Genomic DNA, 11103 nt, shown 5'->3' on the forward strand with positions numbered 1-11103 from the left:
TGTGTGTGTGTGTGTGTGTGTGTGTGTGTGTGTGTGTGTGTGTGTGTGTTGTGGGGGAGGTATGATGGATTTTAGCTCCTTCCCTAAGTAGCTTGGTAGAATGACAAGGAAGGAATAAGTAAAAGGAGAAGGGAATAAAAAGCTGACGAGGTTTAAAGACTGAGCTCTTTGCCACTCCAGTGTCCAGAGGCCAGAGAAGTGAGGAAGAAGCAGGACAGGAGACCCTGAAGCAGTGACAGGAGGAAAATCGGGACAGTGTGGTGCCCTGAAACCCAAGTGAAGAAATTGTTTAAGAAGGGGACAATGATTGGCCATGTTAAATGCTGCTCAAAGGTCAAAAAGATGAGGAGTGAAAATTGACAATTAGGTTGAACAATATGGACAATAGAGTGGTGGAGGCAAGACCTATTTGCAGTGGTGCACAGGAGAGGATAAAAGGTGAGCAATTGGAGACAATGAGCATAGATAACTCTTTGAAGGAGTTTTACATTAAAACATAAGCTGACCTGGGGCACCTGGGTGGCTCAGTCTGTTAAGCGTGTGACTTTGGCTCAGGTCCTGATCTCACAGCTCATGAGTTCAAGCCCCACATCGGGCTCTGTGCTGACAGCTTGGAGCCTGGACCTGCCTCGGATTCTGTGTCTCCCTCTCTCTTTCTGCCCCTCTCCCACTCACACTCTGTCTCTCTCTCTCAAACAATAAATAAACCTTAAGAAAAATTTTAAAAAATACATAAGCTGACCATATGAATTGCACTCCAAACGAACACATTTGAAAAGAGCACCATTAATAATTAAGCCAAGATTTGATTAATAATCAAGTATAAACTAGAACTGTCATGACAAATGATTAAATGTCATTTCATGAAGGAAGGAGAGAGGGTTATAACTGGAGGGGAGTTGGTTAGTTTTTTGTTTTTTTTTTTTTTAGAAAAGGAGAAATAGTAGCTATGAGGAGTGATCTAGTAAAGAGGGAAATTTTTATGATGGAGAAGAAAAAGGACATTTTTGGAGCAATATCTTTGAGTAGGCAAGAGAGGATAGTATTTAGTGCTCAAGTAGAAGGACTGGTTTTAGCCAGTAGCACAGATAGAATGCAAAGAATATGGGGACAAATGCAACTAGGTGAGGTGATGTGGGAGCTTGTGGAAATTTTCTTATGAAGGTTTGTATTTTCTCATTGAAATAGGTAGTGAGGTCATTAGCTAAGAGTGAGGATTAGGGAGGTGTAGTTGGAGGCATTAAGAGAGAGAAGATAATGAGTTTTATAGGAGAAAGGAAGAATGAATGAAGTAGAGAAATACAATATGATTGCCAAACACCATTAGGATTCAATTACAGTTAATAGTCATGTATTTTAAGTGAGACCAAAGGTTGTGTATTTTACTCAAGCCAGGTTTTACCATGCAGGTATAGTCATGGAGAGAGGTAAAAATTAGATTTAATCACAGCTTATTGTTTAGCCAGGTGCAACAAAATAAGAAAAGCAAGAGAATTCAGAGTGTATACAAGGGGATGATTTTAATCATTTGACCATTTAATAACTTTTTGAGAGAGAGCATGTGTGCACTCAAATGGGGAAGGGGCAAGGGGAGAGGGAGAGAGAATCTTACACAGGCTCCATACCCAGCGTGGAGCCCAACACGGGTCTCAATCTCATGACCATGAAATCATGACCTGAGCCAAAATCAAGAATTAGGTGCATAACTGACTGAACCACTCAGCCCCCCCCCCAACCATTTAATAATTTTTATTATATGACCATATATAATTTAACCTGGTGTATTAGTTTCATATGGTTGCTATAACAGACTACCACAAATTGAGTAGTTTAAAACAAAAATTTATTGTCTCACAGTTATGGAATCTAGAAGTCTTTAATCAATGTGTTTTGCAGGGCTGTGCTCCCTTTAAAGCTTCTAGGGGCATATGTAACCTTTTGTTAAATTTAAATTTTATTTATTTATTTTTTTAAATTTACATCCAAATTAGTTAGCATATAGTGCAAAAATGATTTCAGGAGTGGTTTCCTTAGTGCCCCTTACCCATTTAGCCCATTCCCCCACCCACAACCTCTCCAGTAACCCTCAGTTTGTTCTCCAAATTTATGAGTCTCTTCTGTTTTGTTCCCCTCCCTGTTTTTATATCATTTTTGTTTTCCTTCCCTTATGTTTATCTGTTTTGTCTCTTAAAGTCCTCATATGAGTGAAGTCATATGATTTTTGTCTTTCTCTGACTAATTTCACTTAGCAGAATACCCTCCAGTTCCATCCATGTAGTTGCAAATGGCAAGATTTCATTCTTTTTTTTTTTAATGTGGAATCTTTTTTTTTATTTATATATGAAATTTATTGTCAAATTGGTTTCCATACAACACCCAGTGCTCATCCCAAAAGGTACCCTCCTCAATACCCATCACCCACCCTCTCCTCCCTCCCACCCCCCATCAACCCTCGGTTTGCTCTCAGTTCTCAACAGTCTCTTATGCTTTGACTCTCTCCCAATCTAACCTCTTTTTTTTTTTTCCTTCCCCTCCCCCATGGGTTCCTGTTAAGTTTCTCGGGATCCACATAAGAGTGAAACCATATGGTATCTGTCTTTCTCTGTATGGCTTATTTCACTTAGCATCACACTCTCCAGTTCCATCCACGTTGCTACAAAAGGCCATATTTCATTTTTTCTCATTGCCACGTAGTATTCCATAGTGTATATAAACCACAATTTCTTTATCCATTCATCAGTTGATGGACATTTAGGCTCTTTCCATAATTTGGCTATTGTTGAGAGTGCTGCTATGAACATTGGGGTACAAGTGCCCCTATGCATCAGTACTCCTGTGTCCCTTGGATAAATTCCTAGCAGTGCTATTGCTGGGTCATAGGGTAGGTCTATTTTTAATTTTCTGAGGAACCTCCACACTGCTTTCCAGAGTGGCTGCACCAATTTGCATTCCCACCAACAGTGCAAGAGGGTTCCCGTTTCTCCACATCCTCGCCAGCATCTGTAGTCTCCTGATTTGTTCATTTTGGCCACTCTGACTGGCGTGAGGTGATATCTGAGTGTGGTTTTGATTTGTATTTCCCTGATAAGGAGCGACGCTGAACATCTTTTCATGTGCCTGTTGGCCATCCGGATGTCTTCTTTAGAGAAGTGTCTATTCGTGTTTTCTGCCCATTTCTTCACTGGGTTATTTGCTTTTTGGGTGTGGAGTTTGGTGAGCTCTTTATAGATTTTGGATACTAGCCCTTTGTCCGATATGTCATTTGCAAATATCTTTTCCCATTCCGTTGGTTGCCTTTTAGTTTTGTTGGTTGTTTCCTTTGCTGTGCAGAAGCTTTTGATCTTCATAAGGTCCCAGTAATTCACTTTTGCTTTTAATTCCCTTGCCTTTGGGGATGTGTCGAGTAAGAGATTGCTACGGCTGAGGTCAGAGAGGTCTTTTCCTGCTTTCTCCTCTAAGGTTTTGATGGTTTCCTGTCTCACATTCAGGTCCTTTATCCATTTTGAGTTTATTTTTGTGAATGGTGTGAGAAAGTGGTCTAGTTTCAACCTTCTGCATGTTGCTGTCCAGTTCTCCCAGCACCATTTGTTAAAGAGACTGTCTTTTTTCCATTGGATGTTCTTTCCTGCTTTGTCAAAGATGAGTTGGCCATACGTTTGTGGGTCTAGTTCTGGGGTTTCTATTCTATTCCATTGGTCTATGTGTCTGTTCTTGTGCCAATACCATGCTGTCTTGATGATGACAGCTTTGTAGTAGAGGCTAAAGTCTGGGATTGTGATGCCTCCTGCTTTGGTCTTCTTCTTCAACATTACTTTGGCTATTCGGGGCCTTTTGTGGTTCCATATGAATTTTAGGATTGCTTGTTCTAGTTTCGAGAAGAAGGCTGGTGCAATTTTGATTGGGATTGCATTGAATGTGTAGATAGCTTTGGGTAGTATTGACATTTTGACAATATTTATTCTTCCAATCCATGAGCACGGAATGTCTTTCCATTTCTTTAAATCTTCTTCAATTACCTTCATAAGCTTTCTATAGTTTTCAGCATACAGATCCTTTACATCTTTGGTTAGATTTATTCCTAGGTATTTTATGCTTCTTGGTGCAATTGTGAATGGGATCAGTCTCTTTATTTGTCTTTCTGTTGCTTCATTGTTAGTGTATAAGAATGCAACTGATTTCTGTACATTGATTTTGTATCCTGCAACTTTGCTGAATTCATGTATCAGTTCTAGCAGACTTTTGGTGGAGTCTATCAGATTTTCCATGTATAATATCATGTCATCTGCAAAAAGCGAAAGCTTGACTTCATCTTTGCCAATTTTGATGCCTTTGATTTCCTTTTGTTGTCTGATTGCTGATGCTAGAACTTCCAGCACTATGTTAAACAACAGCGGTGAGAGTGGGCATCCCTGTCGTGTTCCTGATCTCAGGGAAAAAGCTCTCAGTTTTTCCCCGTTGAGGATGATGTTAGCTGTGGGCTTTTCATAAATGGCTTTTATGATCTTTAAGTATGTTCCTTCTATCCCGACTTTCTCAAGGGTTTTTATTAAGAAAGGGTGCTGGATTTTGTCAAAGGCCTTTTCTGCATCGATTGACAGGATCATATGGTTTTTCTCTTTTTTTTGGTTAATGTGATGTATCACGTTGATTGATTTGCGAATGTTGAACCAGCCCTGCATCCCAGGAATGAATCCCACTTGATCATGGTGAATAATTCTTTTTATATGCCGTTGAATTCTATTTGCTAGTATCTTATTGAGAATTTTGGCATCCATATTCATCAGGGATATTGGCCTGTAGTTCTCTTTTTTTACTGGGTGTCTGTCTGGTTTAGGAATCAAAGTAATACTGGCTTCATAGAATGAGTCTGGAAGTTTTCCTTCCCTTTCTATTTCTTGGAATAGCTTGAGAAGGATAGGTATTATCTCTGCTTTAAACGTCTGGTAGAACTCCCCTGGGAAGCCATCTGGTCCTGGACTCTTATTTGTTGGGAGATTTTTGATAACCGATTCAATTTCTTCGCTGGTGATGGGTCTGTTCAAGCTTTCTATTTCCTCCTGATTGAGGTTTGGAAGAGTGTGGGTGTTCAGGAATTTGTCCATTTCTTCCAGGTTGTCCAATTTGTTGGCATATAATTTTTCATAGTATTCCCTGATAATTGTTTGTATCTCTGAGGGATTGGTTGTAATAATTCCATTGTCATTCATGATTTTATCTATTTGGGTCAGCTCCCTTTTCTTTTTGAGAAGCCTGGCTAGAGGTTTGTCAATTTTGTTTATTTTTCAAAAAACCAACTCTTGGTTTCGTTGATCTGCTCTACAGTTTTTTTAGATTCTATATTGTTTATTTCTGCTCTGATCTTTATTATTTCTCTTCTTCTGCTGGGTTTAGGCTGCCTTTGCTGTTCTGCTTCTATTTCCTTTAGGTGTGCTGTGAGATTTTGTATTTGGGATTTTTCTTGTTTCTTGAGATAGGCCTGGATTGCAATGTATTTTCCTCTCAGGACTGCCTTCGCTGCATCCCAAAGCGTTTGGATTGTTGTATTTTCATTTTCGTTTGTTTCCATATATTTCTTAATTTCTTCTCGAATTGCCTGGTTGACCCACTCATTCGTTACTAGGGTGTTCTTTAACCTCCATGCTTTTGGAGGTTTTCCAGACTTTTTTCTGTGGTTGATTTCAAGCTTCATAGCGTTGTGGTCTGAAAGTATGCATGGTATGATTTCAATTCTTGTAAACTTATGAAGGGCTGTTTTGTGACCCAGTATATGATCTATCTTGGAGAATGTTCCATGTGCACTCGAGAAGAAAGTATATTCTGTTGCTTTGGGATGCAGAGTTCTAAATATATCTGTCAAGTCCATCTGATCCAATGTCTCATTCAGGGCCCTTGTTTCTTTATTGACCGTGTGTCTAGATGATCTATCCATTTCTGTAAGTGGGGTGTTAAAGTCGCCTGCAATGACCACATTCTTATCAATAAGGTTGCTTATGTTTATGAGTAATTGTTTTATATATTTGGGCGCTCCGGTGTTTGGCGCATAGACATTTATAATTGTTAGCTCTTCCTGATGGATAGACCCTGTCACTATTATATAATGTCCTTCTTCATCTCTTGTTACAGCCTTTAATTTAAAGTCTAGTTTGTCTATTATAAGTATGGCTACTCCAGCTTTCTTTTGGCTTCCAGTAGCATGATAAATAGTTCTCCATCCCCTCACTCTCAATCTGAAGGTGTCCTCAGGTCTAAAATGAGTCTCTTGTAGACAGCAAATAGATGGGTCTTGTTTTTTTATCCATTCTGATACCCTATGTCTTTTGGTTGGCGCATTTAATCCATTTACATTCAGTGTTATTATAGAAAGATATGGGTTTAGAGTCATTGTGATGTCTGTATGTTTTATGCTTGTAGTGATGTCTCTGGTACTTTGTCTCACAGGGTCCCCCTTAGGATCTCTTGTAGGGCTGGTTTAGTGGTGACAAATTCCTTCAGTTTTTGTTTGTTTGGGAAGACCTTTATCCCTCCTTCTATTCTAAATGACAGACTTGCTGGATAAAGGATTCTCGGCTGCATATTTTTTTCTGTCTAGCACACTGAAAATCTCGTGCCAATTCTTTCTGGCCTGCCAAGTTTCAAAAGAGAGATCTGTCACGAGTCTTATAGGTCTCCCTTTATATGTGAGGGCACGTTTACCCCTTGCTGCTTTCAGAATTTTCTCTTTATCCTTGTATTTTGCCAGTTTCACTATGATATGTCGTGCAGAAGATCGATTCAAGTTACCTCTGAAGGGAGTTCTCTGTGCCTCTTGGATTTCCATGCCTTTTTCCTTCCCCACTTCAGGGAAGTTCTCAGCTATAATTTCTTCAAGTACCCCTTCAGCACCTTTCCCTCTCTCTTCCTCCTCTGGGATACCAATGATGCATATATTATTTCTTTTTAGTGTATCACTTAGTTCTCTAATTTTCCCCTCATACTCCTGGATTTTTTTATCTCTCTTTTTCTCAGCTTCCTCTTTTTCCATAACTTTATCTTCTAGTTCACCTATTCTCTCCTCTGCCTCTTCAATCCGAGCCGTGGTGGTTTCCATTTTGTTATGCATTTCGTTTAAAGCGTTTTTCAGCTCCTCGTGACTGTTCCTTAGTCCCTTGATCTCTGTAGCAAGAGATTCTCTGCTGTCAGCTATACTGTTTTCAAGCCCAGCGATTAATTTTATGACTATTATTCTAAATTCACTTTCTGTTATATTATTTAAATCCTTTTTGATCAGCTCATTAGCTGTTGTTATTTCCTGGAGATTCTTCTGAGGGGAATTCTTCCGCTTGGTCATTTTGGATAGTCCCTGGCGTGGTGAGGACCTGCAGGGCACTTCCCCTGTGCTGTGGTGTATAACTGGAGTTGGTGGGCGGAGCCGCAGTCAGACCTGATGTCTGCCCCCAGCCCACCGCTGGGGCCACAGTCAGACTGGTGCGTGCCTTCTCTTCCCCTCTCCTAGGGGCGGGATTCACTGGGGGGTGGGGTGGCCTGTCTGGGCTACTTGCACACTGCCAGGCTTGTGATGCTGGGGATCTGGCGTCTTAGCTGGGGTGGGTAGGCAAGGTGCACAGGGGCAGGAGGGGCAGGCTTAGCTTGCTTCTCCTTAGGTGACCCACTTCAGGAGGGGCCCTGTGGCAGCAGGAGGGAGTCAGATCTGCTGCCGGAGGTTTGGCTCCGCAGAAGTGCAGAGTTGGGTGTTTGCGCGGGGAGAGCAAGTTCCCTGGCAGGAACTGGTTCTCTTTGGGATTTTGGCTGGGGGATGGGCGGGGGAGATGGCACTGGCGAACGCCTTTGTTCCCCACTAAACTGAGCTCTGTCGTCAGGGGGCTCAGCAGCTCTCCTTCCCTTTGTCCTCCAGCCTTCCCGCTTTCTGAGCAGCGCTGTTAACTTATGACCTCCCAGACGCTAAGTCGCGCTTGCTGTCGGAACTCAGTCCGTCAGGCCCCTCCGCTTTTTGCAAGCCAGACTCGGGGGCTCTGCTTGGCCGGCGAGCCGCCCCTCTGCCCTGGCTCCCTCCCGCCAGTCCGTGGAGCGCGCACCGCCTCGCCGCCCTTCCTACCCTCTTCCGTGGGCCTCTCGTCTGTGCTTGCCTCCGGCGACTCCGTTCTGCTAATCCTCTGGTGGTTTTCTGGGTTATTTAGGCAGGTGTAGGTGGAATCTAAGTGATCAGCAGGACGCGCGGTGAGCCCAGCGTCCTCCTACGCCGCCATCTTCCCCTGTATGTGGAATCTAAAATAGTCAAACTCATAGAAGCAGAGTACAGTGGTGGTTACTAGGGGCTTGGGAGGGTAGGGGCAAGATTTCATTCTTTTGGATTGGTGAGTAATACTCCATTGTATGTATATACCACATCTTCTTTATCCATTCATCCATCGATGGACATTTGGGATCTTTCCATACTTTGGCTATTGTTGATAGTGTTGCTGTAAACATGGGGGTGCATGTGTCCTTTTGAAACAGCACACCTGTATCCTGTGGATAAATGCCTAGTAGTGCAGTTGCTGGGTCATAGGGTAGTTCTGTTTTTAGTTTTTTAAGTTTTTAAGTTTTTTAAGTTTTTCCATACTGTTTTCCAGAGTGGCTGCAACAGTTTTCATTGCCACCAACAATGCAAAAGAGATCCTCTTTCTCCACATCCTCGCCAACATCTGTTGTTGCCTGAGTTGTTAATGTTAGCCATTCTGACAGGTGTAAGGTGGTATCTCAATGTGGTTTTGATTTGTATCTCCCTGATGATGATGATGTTGAGCATTTTTTCATGTGTCAGTTGGCCATCTGGATGTCTTCCTTGGAGAAGTGTCTATTCATGTCTTTTGCCCATTTCTTCACTGGATTATTTGTTTTTTGGGTGTTGAGTTTGATAAGTTCTTTATAGATTTTGGATACTAACCCTTTATCTGATATGTCGTTTGCAAATATCTTCTCCCATTCCATCGGTTGCCTTTTAGTTTTTCTGATGTTCCTTCTCTGTGCAGAAGTTTTTATTTTGATGAGGTCCCAATAGTTCATTTTTGTTTTTGTTTCCCTTGCCTCTGGAGACGTGTTGAGTAAGAAGTTGCTGCAGGCAAGATTAAAGAGGTTTTTGCCTGCTTTCTCCTCAAGGATTTAGATGGCTTCCTGTCTTACATTGAGGTCTTTCATCCATTTTGAGTTTATTTTTGTGTCTGGTGTAAGAAAGTGGTCCAGGTTCATTCTTCTGCATGTCGCTGTCCAGTTTTCCCAGCACCACTTGCTGAAGAGACTGTCTTTATTCCATTGTATATTCTTTCCTGCTTTGTCAAAGATTAGTTGGCCATACGCTTGTGGGTCCATTTCTGGATTCTCTATTCTGTTCCATTATCGGGGTGTCTGTTCTTGTGCTAGTACCATACTGTCTTGATGATTACAGCTTTGTAGTATAGCTTGAAGTCTTTGAAGGTATTGTGATGCCTCCTGCTTTGGTTTTCTTTTTCAAGATTGCTTTGGCTATTTGGAGTCTTTTCTGGTTCCCTACAAATTTTAGGATTATTTGTTCTAGCTCTCTGAAGAATGCTGGTGTTACTTGGATAGGGATTGCATTGAATATGTAGATTGCTTTGGGTAGTATCAACATTTTCACAGTATTTTTTCTTCCTATCCAGGAGCATGGAATCTTTTTCCATTTTTTTGTGTCTTCTTCAATTTCTTTCATAAGCTTTCTATAGTTTTCAGTGTATAGATTTTTCACCTCTTTGGTTAGGTTTATTCCTAGGTATTTTATGGTTTTTGGTGCAACTGTAAATGGGATCGATTTCCTTGATTTCTCTTTCTGTTGCTTCATTGTTGGTGTACAGGAATGCAACCGATTTCTGTGCATTGATTTTACATCCTGCAACTTTGATGAATTCATGAATCAATCTAGCAGTTTTTTGGTGGAATCTCTTGGGTTTTCCATATAGAGTATCATGTCATCTGCAAAGAGTGCAAGTTTGACCTCCTCCTTGACGATTTGGATGCCTTTTATTTCTTTGTGTTGTCTGATTGCAGAGGCTAAGACTTCCAATACTATGTTGAATAACAGTGGTGAGAATGGACATCCCTGTCTTGTCCCTGACCTTAGGGGGAAAGCTCTCAGTTTTTCCCCATTGAGGATGTTATTAGCATAGGGTCTTTCATATATGGCTGTTATGATCTCGAGGTATGATCCTTCTATTCCTACTTTCTTGTAGGTTTTTATCAAGAAAGGATGCTGTATTTTGTCAAATGCTTTCTCTGCATCTATTGAGAGGATCATATGGTTCTTGTCCTTTCTTTTATTGATGTGATGAATCATGTTAATTATTTTGCAGATATTGAACCAGCCCTGCATCCCAGTTATAAATCCCACTTGGTCGTGGTGAATAATTTTTTCAGTGTATTGCTGGAGCCAGTTGGCTAATATCTTGTTGAGGATTTTTGCATCCATGTTCATCAGGGAAATTGGTCTATAGTTCTCCTTTTTTAGTGGGGTCTCTGTCTGGTTTTGGAATCAAGGTAATGCTGGCTTCATAGAAAGAGTTTGGAAGTTTTCCTTCCATTTCTATTTTTTTTTGTAACAACTTCAAGAGAATAGGTGTTAATGCTTCCTTAAATGTTTGGTAGAATTCCCCTGGAAAGCCATCTTGGACTCTTGTTTTTTGGGAGATTTTTGATTACTAATTTGATTTACTGGTTATGGATCTGTTCAAATTTTCTATTTCTTCCTGTTTCAGTTTTGGTAGTGTATATGCTTCTATGAATTTGTCCATTTCTTCCAAATTGCCCATTTTATTGGCATATAATTGCTCACAATATTCTCTTATTATTGTTTTTATTTCTGCTGTGTTGGTTGTGATCTCTCCTCTTTCATTCTTGATTTTGTTTATTTGGGTCCTTTCCTTTTTCTTTTTGATCAAACCGGCTAGTGGTTTATCAATTTTGTTAATTCTTTCAAAGAACCAGCCTCTGGTTTCATTGATTCTACTGTTTTTTTTTTGTTTTGATAGCATAAATTTCTCCTCTAATCTTTGTTATTTCCTGTCTTCTGCTGGTTTTGGGTTTTATTTGCTGTTTTTTTTCCCAGCTCGTTAAGGC

The sequence above is a fragment of the Herpailurus yagouaroundi genome, unplaced genomic scaffold, assembly GCF_014898765.1.
Source record: "Herpailurus yagouaroundi ecotype Mexico unplaced genomic scaffold, PumYag 182, whole genome shotgun sequence".
NCBI classification, from domain to species: Eukaryota; Metazoa; Chordata; class Mammalia; order Carnivora; family Felidae; genus Herpailurus; species Herpailurus yagouaroundi.